The following is an 11,177-nucleotide window of genomic DNA, read 5'->3' on the forward strand; positions in this document are numbered from 1 at the left end:
CACTGACCCTCCCTCCACTAACCCTCACAAACTAAGGCAGGCAAAGTAACATGAGAGTCATACAGAACTAAGAACAGGTAAAGCATGAACAATTCACTTTAAGGGCACAGAGAGCAGCCCACCTAAAGAGGTCCCTCCTTCTGCCTTTTCTCACTGTAAAAGCTGGGATATTTTTATCAGTGAAAAAAGGGACTTAGAGTAGTATCCAGAAAGAGGTGAAGGAATGTACTCTTAGGATGATGGTTTCCAGGTGGGGAAACATATTTGCTTATACACAAATGGGGATCCCCAAACTTGAACCCACCTGAAGTAGCATGAATTAGGTAGGGCCTGAATTTTTGCCTTTCTTTCAGAAAATGAATTCCATAGAGACTAATAATGTGACAACAATTATAAAAGACAATAAAACGAACAACCCAAGATCATATGAAGCAGAATTTATTGAACATAGAGAGCAAAAATTTTGAATGAGCAAAAGAAATGTCCTTAATGAGATACGGAAGAATATTGGTGGCATAAAGCAGGAATAAGCAAGTCGGCAGCCGTCCGTCTCGAGAGACGATGGTGTAGCTTCTTAAGAGTCTATCTGCACCGCCGAGAATGGCTGTGCAGTCCGACTCGGGAGTGACACGGTATCTGTCTCCTCCCGTGTTGAATCGACATCTTATGATGACGCTGGAGTGTCCTCTCCAGTGAAGCTGAAGCTACAGAGCCTGGGAAGGGTGATATGGAGGGTCTGCTGTTGCCCATGCAGCAGACTCCCCCTCTCTTCGCAGCTGCAGGGTCCAAGGGAAAGACGGAGTCAATACAGCTTGGCTTCAGGTGCGCCGCAGGAGTTGCCGGTGTTGACTACAACGTCAAACCGCCTTAGGGACTCCGGCTCCGGATTTTCTGTCGGGGTTTACTCCCTTAGCCTTTCCCCTGAAGAGGTATGCCGCAAGGCAGCGGAGGTTTTTTGGAGTCAGAGTTTTCCTTCTCTGATGTGCCCTGACTGTAAGATCGAACCAGCGACACTTAGCTCGCAGGCCGACGCTCAATCCACTGAGCCAAACCAGCCAGGGACAATAAGCAAGTATCACATGGTAATGCTAGATATAAAACACAACAGTTGAAATAAGAAATACATAGCAGAATGAATACTACAATCATATATGGGTCTTAAAATAAGCCTCAAATACTTTCAAACAACTTAAATCATTTATCGAATGTTTTAGACCACATAGAATTAAGAAAAAAAATTTTAGAAAAAATATAACTAAAAATTCCCTAAGTGTTAGGAATTTATATAATACACTCGTAATAACATAGAATATGAGGAATAAGTCACAACAAATATAAAACTACTTTGAAATGAAGACACTAATAAAAACTTATAGATCCAGCTAAAGCTAGTGTTTACAAGAAAATTTATAACCCAAAATACATGTGTTAGACAATGATCTTTGATTCTCTAAGTTAGGAAAATAACAGAAAATCAAACATTGCTGAAAAACAGCATATTAACATCTCTGTTCTGCTGTTGGGTGCATTCACTGAAATTTTTATTCCATTATTATATTTTTCAATTCTAAAATTTCCTTTTCATTCTTTTAAAGAACATATTGAATTTATTGCAAATAAAAAATTTTAAAAAGCCTGCCATAAGGATGGTGAATCTAATTTTTGTTTAGGTGCAAAGGATAGCAGCCACTCAGAAGACTTAAGATCCCTATGGAAAACTAGCCATGACAAGAGACATAAGGAGGTAAAAAGATTAGTATTCTTTTGTGACAATGATAGAATAAAGTTTTTCTCCATTTCTAAAATGAACAAAGGGAAAAATACTTAATTCCATATGGAATACAAAATAATTCCAGAGAAAATGATATAGATTTTGAAAGCACAAATAAATTTTCTGAACCCATTCTTTTACAATTTGATTTACAAAATGTATTGACATATTTTATAACTTAATGTATTATTAGTTTTTTGTTTCTTATTTTGATTTATTTATTTAAGTCGTTTTTCATTTTTCAATTGCAGTTGATATACAATATTATATTAGTTTCAGGAGTACAACCCAGTGATTAGACATTATATAACTTACTAAGTGATCATCTTGACAAATCTGTACCCACGTGACACCATATATAGTTATTAGAATATTATTGATTATATTCCCTATGCTGTATTTTACACACCCATGACTATTCTGTAACTACTAACCTCACTTCTTAACCCCTTCACCCATCCTCCCAACACCCCTCCCATCTGGCAACCATCAAAATATTCTCTGTATCTATGAGTCTGTTTCTGTTCTCTTTGTTTATTTTGTTTTTTAGGTTCAATTGTTGATAGACATGTATATATTGTCATTTTACTCTGCATATTTTTATCTTTTTTTTCCCTTCTTCTTAAAGTAGACTGTTCAACAGTTTATGTAATACTGGTTTGGTGGTAATAAACTCATTTAGTATTTTTCTTGTCCGGGAAGCTATTTATCTGTCTGGTGATTCTAAATGACAGCTTTGATGAGTAGAGTAATCTTGGTTGTACGCACTTGCTTTCTGTTCATCACTTTAAATATTTCTGCAAAGTTCCTATGGAGAAATAAGCTGAGAGTCTTATGGGAGCCTCCTTGTAAATAAATAACTGCTTTTTTCTTGCTGCTTTTCACATTCTCTTTGTCTTTAACCTTTTGCATTTTAATTATTATGTGTCTTGGTGTGGGCCTATTTGGGTTCATCTTGTTTGGGATTCTCTGTGCTTCCTGGACTTGTATGCCTATTTCCTTCACCAGGCTCGGGAAGTTTTGGTCATTATTTTTTTCAAATAGGTTTTCTATCTCTTGCTCTCTTTTTTCTCCTTCCAGCACCCCCATGATATGAATGTTCATACAGTTGAAGTTGTTCCACAGGCTTCTTACCCTCTCTTCAAATTAAAATGACTGAATCTTTGTATGAAGAGTAATATCCATTCGTATCTTTTTTATTTAGGAACTATGAGAACAAATCTTCTTCAAATCTTCTGGGTTAGCAGGCCTCCTCTAAAACCATGTCCTTTAGGAAAGGGAGTCACTACCTAATTTATTCCAAATGGGGTAGAAGTCTAGGCTTCTCACATGATCTTTATGACACAGTAGTGGGAAGATTAATTTTCACTGGGCTGTGGTGAAAGCCTTTACTCCACACTATTCCTCTTCTGCATCCCTGGCTGGAGCTGAAAGTGGGGGAGAGGAGGTAGGGTTGCGGTATTTTTCTCTGGTGTTTGGCTGAAATAGGGCAACTATTGGCATAATGCTTTCTGTCTTGCTAAGCCACTCCTTTTCTGGTCCTATGACTAGAGAGAGTAAGATTTTCTAGGTCCTTCTTTTGTGTCCAATAGTTATTTCAAAGTGGCTGGCTTACCTAGTACTAGGTCTGGAACATACAGAAGGCAAAAAGAAAACCCAGGAGACCACTCCTTTATGGTGCCTCGGGTCCCAAAGCCCCTAGGTGGTCTTTTCCCTCTCTATCTTTCAGAGTCTGACCAAGAAAACCATAATTAATATTTTGGTGTGGTTTCTTCCAGATACATATATATGCAGTTGTGATGCCACAAAACTTGCTTTTATCACATAAGATTATATTATGAGCATTTTTCCTTATCCTTAACTCTTCTCCAAGATAACAATTTTTAGTGCTATAACAAGTAAATTTGTTTTCTCACATATTATAACATGTTCCACCACCACATACTAGATGTTCAGCATCCTAGAAAAAAATAACTATTAGTTGGATATTTCAGAAAAAATAATATTAAACAATTTTGATGATGGTGTTTAAATATTGTGGAGAATTACATTAACATATTTTCTAATGCTAAAATGATCTTTCATGCCAGCAGTAAATTTAACTAACCATTTATATTCTGTTTATAAGAAAAATTCCTAAAATGTGAGACAGAAAGGTGGAAAGTATGCGATGAAAAAGTGTATACCACACAAATGCCAGTCAAAAGAAAGTGCAGTTTTAATTAAATTATGCTAAAAAGACCTTGAGGCAAAAAGCATTATTAGAGAATTTACCAATAAGAAAAAAAGTCTTGAACCTTATGCACCTCACATCACAGCTTCAATATAAACAATCTGAATACTGACAGAATTACAAGAAAAAGACATCTACAATAAAAAGGGGAAATTTAATATATCTGTCTCCAACATGTGAATAAACACACACATACGCACAACTTTGCATTAAAACATTAGAAGATATTTTTTAAACCAAATGAAATATTCATAAAAATTAATGCAACATTAGAAGAGAAAGCAAATCTCAATAAGTACCAAAGAATCAGTATCATTCAAACCTCAGCTCTGGCCACTATGCAAAAGTATTAAAAATAAATATTGGAAATATAATCCCCCCAATAGTCTTTCAAACCTGGAAATTTAAAACATACTAAAAAATAATTGGTAAGTTAGAAACAGACTGAAAAAAAAACAAAATATTGACAACTTAATGACAATAACTATCAAATGTCAAAATTATTCAAGGACATTAAAAAAAAAAAAACAAGGAAAGTCCTGGCCAGGTGGCTCAGTTGATTAGAGCATCACCCTCATATACCAAGGCTGCAGGTTCAATGCCCAGACAGGGCACATTCAAGACACAATAAATGCATAGATGAGTGGAACAAAAAATTGATGTTTCTCTGTTTCTCTCCCTCTCTCTCTCTCTCCTCCCTCTTCCTCTCTCTCTAAAAATTTTTTAAAAAATAATAATAACCCAAGTAAATTGTGAAGCTCTATTTTGTTCCTTGTTAGGAAATAAAAAAATAAATATATTAATTTGCCCCAACATTTAAAAATTCAATGTAACTCTCAGATGATCTCACTTATATGTGGAATCTAATGAACAAAATAAACTGAGGAACAAAATAGAAACAGAGGCATGGCTAAATGGAACAGGCTGACAGCTGTCTGAAGGGAGAGGGGAAGGGGATACTGGATGAAAGAAGGCAAAGGGATTGGCCGAAGAACATACATGCATGACCCATAGACACAGACAACAGTGTGGTGAAGGCCAGAGGGAAGCGGGTAGGGCTGGATGGAGGTGCGCAAAAGAGGGAGGGAACAGGGACAACAGTAACAGAGTCAACAATAAAAATAAAGTTAAAAATTTTTTTATTATAATTCCAAATATAATAAGACATTTTACATTTGTTAAGCTGATCCTAAAGTTCATTTAAAAAGTGCAAGAAAATACATTAGAATAAGAAATACATATTCAATATACCAGATATCAAGACAAAAGCTATAGTACTTCACATAGGGAGCTACTGGTGAAGGTAAAGACAAATATACCAAAGGAACAGAGTACAGAATTCAGAAGCACCATGGGCACCTATGGAAGTTTATCCTAAATAAATTTGATATTTGATATAAAATGGCATCAGTAATCAGGAGAAAATTAATGAACTATTTAATAAGTGGTGCCTGACTGTTAGACTAATAGTATTACATTAAAAGATTAAAAATCTACCCCCACTTTGCCCCAAATAAAGTTGAGGCAAATTAAATACATAAATGATAATAAAAGAGAAAACAAAAAACACTATGACTATGAAACATCTAGAGAAAAATAAACAATAAAACACATTCTGTTTATTTGAAGTGCAATTGATTGTTCCTCTTTTAATATTATGTGTCCCATCCCCTTATTCATGGTGTAATTATTATAGATGAGCTAAAAAGTCTCCTCACTAAAGTAAATGTTCTCCTACCTAAAACCTAGATGATTATGAAGATGCTGAAAGAACATAAATGTGGAGGGGATTAAAATACTAAAACTTGGTGTTTACTCATAAAGAATGGACTATGAAGGGAAGCTCTGTTTCCAGTCCTCCAACATTGTCATAACCTTCAAAAAGCCAAATGCAACCATTATTAGAGCTTCCCTTTTTTGTGTAATATCATATCATGAGCATTCTCCCTTGTCCTTAACTCTTCTCCAAGAATACAATTTTCACTGGTGATATTACATGTGACATTGTCTTCTCATGTGTATACCATAATCACTACACACTAGAACTTCAGCAGCCTAAAGAAAAAAACTTGTAGCATCTGTTGAAGCATGATTGAACTTGAAATATATTACATACAATGTCACTTACATTTGCTTTTCTCTTCTATTGTTGAATCTTTTAGGAAAAACATTAATAATAATAATGAACCTGCAAATTACTTTTAGGGAAATTATCTCCAGCATCTTATCATTTGGAAGTATGTTAGCCAATGTTTGAAAGAAATACTCTTTTTCATCTTAATGGTTTATCCTTCTAGCTCTAGATTACTAAAAGGTTTTATCAAGAATTAATGCTGTATTCTATCATTGCTTTGGAGTATCATTAGATAAGAATATATTTTATTTTTGTTACCAATTTGTTTTGTATATTATATTGATATATTTTCAAGCATTAATTTGGAATTCCACGCATTAATAAAAATAAATGGCATCATTTTAGTAGGCAGTTTTGATGGACTTTGTATTCTTTGCATATGAATTCATAAGTGGGACCAGTCTTTCTTTGAGAGCCTGAGTAAAAAAAGGCAATTTTAGTTTGCTAAAATAATTTGCAAAGTGTTCCAAAACTTTTTCACATTTGAACATGTTATATAGCACATAAATTATTTCTTTCTTAAAATATAAAATAACTATCACAAGCATTCTTCATCCAGTGTCCATTTTGAAAGTCTAGTATTTACAGTGGGATCCCTATCATACATCACAGTATATGTGATGAATAAAAGAGTAAATAAAGGATACTAGGGGAGTGGAAAGCACAGGGCTTCTGTGATAGCACACAGCAGGGGCATCCTACTTAGACAAAGAGGTAAGAAAATTTTCCCACAAAAGATAATACCTAAGTTGAGAGAAGCCCTTCCTGCTTAAGATAACAGCATGTACTGGTGCATAAAGAGAATGCAGTATTTTTGGAAACCAGAATAAATTCAGCATGGCTATTTCAGGGAACTGAGGGTAACAGTAGTGGCTTCAGAATTTCTACATTAGAGGGACTTGGGGTGACAGTGTGGTTGAAGAAGTGGCTAGAGGATTTAAAGTCGTGTTGCACAGCAAGCACACAGTTTTTTCTTAGATTGTATTTCTCTGTTAGGATAACTGTTGTTGAAAGGCAGATGAAGAGACTTAGGGAGAAGGCCCACTCAATAATTTCTTCCTTGACTCCATCAGGAGAGGAGCAATGGCAGAAATGGGCAGAAAGGAAAATGAGGGAATTAAGATAGGCTTTTTGTGATAGATCAATTGTCCTTGACAAAATTACTGGGTTTGTTTTTTCTTTCTTTCTCTTATTCATCCTAGATTATGGAAAAATATCCCTCACTAGAAAACTTTTTTGAATAGAGAGAAAGACAGTCATTCCTCCTTCATCCCTTTCTTCCAAACAATCCCAACCCCAGGACACAAATATTAAGTTTAGAGCATTTTCTTTAACAGTAAATATTAATTCCTTTTCCTCCTTTCTCTTCTGCCTCATTCTCTTCCCCTCTCTATTTCTCTTCCGTCACAAGTGTTTTCAGACAAATTAAACCTTCTGCCTTATCTGATTATTTTGTGGAAATTATTCCAACATGACTAGAGACAGGAAAGGAGGTGCAGGAAGAAGGGAATATTTTCCAACATACTAAGACATTGGTGCTATCATCTCTATTTTGTCAACTTACAAAAATTACTGTCTAGGTCATACATTCCAAGAAGAAGGAAAATGATATGGAAAGGGAATGGAGAGGAAATAAACTGCGAAGTACTGTCATTACGGCGAGCCAAGGAGTAAGCCCCTCATCCATGTCTTCAAACTCTCTGCATACAAAAAGGCCAAGGAGGATGTGTGGTTGCTGTGTGAAGACATGACCAGCAATATTTCCAACCTACCGCCATAGCCCACTACACACAGCCTATGACAGTGGTGTAACAACGTACAGTAGGATACTAGGGTATAACACCTAGGCCTTTATATAATAAGTCTCTATCACGTTTGGCCATCTTAGAATAAATATAAAAAGACTGAAGCACAGTTGAGCTTTTAATAATGTAAAGGTATAAAATGACAGAGCTTAGCAAAAGATGAGTTTGATTTTTTTTTTTTTTTAAGGCACAAAGACAAGAATTAGGGCCATTACAGGTCCTAAAGTATATACTAATTTACAGAATAAAGACAAAAATTAAAGGATTCCAGATGTGTGACCGGTAGAAACAAATGTAATGCTAAGAAATCTCATATCATTATTCTTATTTATGCTAACTCTCATAATTATGAGAAAACTATGGACATATAGTTATTAGATGTTGAAAACTATGGACACCATACTCCAAAGGCTACAGGAAGAAGGCTGTGATCCAGCCTTTAGAGTTAATTACTCCATTTACAGTCAGAAAGAACACAAGCAAGTAATGCTTGCTATTTCAGGTAAACATAGCAAAGGAACGTTTTTTTAGTTGTCTTCTCTTGCTTTCAATCAGTGTCAGAATCTGTGAGAGGGATTCTGGTGGTTAAGAGGGCTGGCTGTGAAGCCAGACAAATGGGTATTGGATTTTGTCTTTAGCTTTATCTCTGTGACCTTGTAAACATCATTTAAGCTTTTGTCTCAGTTTCTTTCCCTGAAAAGTGGGAATAAAAAAAGTTATCCAGAGTTGTATTGAAGATTAAGTGAGTTAATGCATTCAATGTATGAGTTTACAACACTATAATGGGCTTACAACAAAGTGCTCAATAAAAATTAGCCATTATCAATCAGTCACATGTGGAAGACCCATGAACAAAACTTAAAATAATATGGAAGACCTGTGTATGCATTCCAAAGTATCAAATATAAAAATTGAGGAAAAATGCATATTAATAAGTACTTATAAAATAATGTGAATTTGCCTGGAAAAAACACAAAATATGCATCTAAGAGGTAAGAGGTGAAGAAAGAAGAATAGAGAAGAAAAGCATTGGAAAATCACAAAAGTTAGGAAGAAAGGTTACATGAAGTGATATATTAAAGCAGGGCAGATTTCGGGCCTTAACTCCCAGATTCTTAACTGGACAGATGTCCCCTGAGTCTGGATCAGATTATTTCTTGGATCAGAAAATATTCACATTCCATTAACTGTAGTCTGCAACTTCAATGCCCTTGTCCTAAAATTTAAAAAAAAAAAAAATTTTCTTCTCAATCAAGTACTTAAAAATTATAATTTATAATATTTATGAACATATACTTAATATCGTGATGTTGTATATTTTATTGTATTCCACTATATTATGTGTAATTTTAGATGACATGTTGGAATCACCTACTATGCCTACCACTTAATAGATGTTATCTAATTTAATTCTCACAACAAACTGCCAAAATTATAGCTCTGTCCTGCCCCTCGCCATATTTTACTAGCTAAGACTTGTAGCTGAGGTAACTGAGACTTAAAAAAAAGTAACTTAAACTAGACGTACTGAAGATAAGCGGCATGGTACTGAATATATATGATGTTTTAAATTGGATCTAGCTTTATTAGAATTCAGTTATATTTCAAAATGTTCATGAATGGAAAGATTCTTACGTAAACACATTTGAAAGTAGTTTGTCCCTGTACTTTATTTAACAGGAAGCCTGAAATTTTTCAGCACAGTTCCTAGCCTCTGCTGCTGCGTGACCTCAGGCATATGGTTCTCTCAGTGCCTGTTTTATCCTCAATAAAATTACTCAATATCCCTATTCTTGCTGATTCCAGGTTCTGTTCTGAGAATAAAACAAACTAATGTAAGTGGAAGTCATCTGATACATCTGCATTTAAAAAATCGAAATTTCCTGAGTTCTGTCTTTTCTAAACCTTGAAGGTAACAGGGGACATATGGAGATAGGGAATTCTCTGGCCGAATTCTTTCTGGTGAGACTTTCCCAATACCCAGAGCTCCAGCTTTCTGTTCATGCTGTCTCATCATGCATGTGATAACCCTCCTGAGAAATAGCCTCTTCACCATCATCAGTATCCTGGATTCTCACCTTCACACCCCCATGCATTTCTTCCTTGGGAACCTCCCATCCTTGGACATCTGTTACACATCATTGTTCATTCCCCCAGCGCTCATCATATTTAGGTCTCAGAGAAAATCCATCTGCTTCATTGGCTGTGCTCCACAGATGGTTCTCTCTTGGTTTGGGCTCCACTGAGTGTATCCTCCTGGCTGTGATGGTCTATGACTGGTATGTGGCTATATGCAACCCACTGAGGTACCCCTTCACCATGAACAGAGTGCTTTATGTGCACATGGCTGCACGGTCTTGGATCATAAGCTGTCTAAACTCCTTAGCGCAAACTGTCCTGAACATGGTATTGCCTTTCTGTGGGAATAACATCATTGACCATCTTACCTGTGAGATTCCGGCTCTTCTTAAACTCATATGTGTAGGTACCTCTGCAAATGTGCTTATCATGACAGTGGCAAGTACAGTATTGTTTTATGAATGATTCCTCTGTTAATTTTCATCTATTTCATTCTCTCATCCATCCTAAGAATTAATTCTGCTGAAAGGAGAAATAAAGCCTTTTCTACCTGTTCAGCCCACCTGACTGTGGTCATCTTATTCTATGAGTCTGCCCTTTCTATATACATAAAGCCCAAGTCAAAGGACACAAAAGCACCTGATGAAATCATTGGACTGTTTCATGGAGTGGTAACCCCAATGTTGAAGCCTATCATCTACAGTCTGAGGAATAAAAAGGTAAAAGAAGCAGTGAAGAAAGTCCTGAGCACAGACCTGTATTTATTGGAACTGTGAAAGGTAGCCCTGGCTGCTGTGGCTCAGTGGATTGTTGGCCTGAGAACCAAGTGTCACTGGTTCGATTCCCAGTCAGGGCACATGACTAGGTTGCATGTCAGGTCCCCAGTTGGGGGAGCGAGTGAGAGGCAACCACACAGTGATGTTTCTCTCCTTCTCTTTCTCCTTTCCCCTCTCTCTAAATAAATAAATTTAAAAAAACAAATAAATTATTTTTTAAAAAAAGAAAAGAAACTGTGAAAGGACCTGGGACATGTGATATCCTCAGTATGGGATCAGATCAAACCTTTTGTATTCACAAGTGAAGTCATGAACCCAGTGTCAAGAGAACTTGTCTGCTTGTAAAACCAGATGTGGGTCTCCCATTCTTTTCAACACA

The 11,177-nt window shown here is 35.9% G+C and overlaps 1 pseudogene; it reads left to right on the forward strand.

The window, feature by feature from the left end:
* Positions 1-9,869: 9,869 nt before the first annotated feature.
* OR13D1 (olfactory receptor family 13 subfamily D member 1) lies at positions 9,870-10,798 on the forward strand (annotated as a pseudogene).
* Positions 10,799-11,177: the final 379 nt, after the last annotated feature.

The sequence above is a fragment of the Furipterus horrens genome, unplaced genomic scaffold (genome assembly GCF_987537825.1).
Source record: "Furipterus horrens unplaced genomic scaffold, mFurHor1.1.pri manual_scaffold_4, whole genome shotgun sequence".
NCBI classification, from domain to species: Eukaryota; Metazoa; Chordata; class Mammalia; order Chiroptera; family Furipteridae; genus Furipterus; species Furipterus horrens.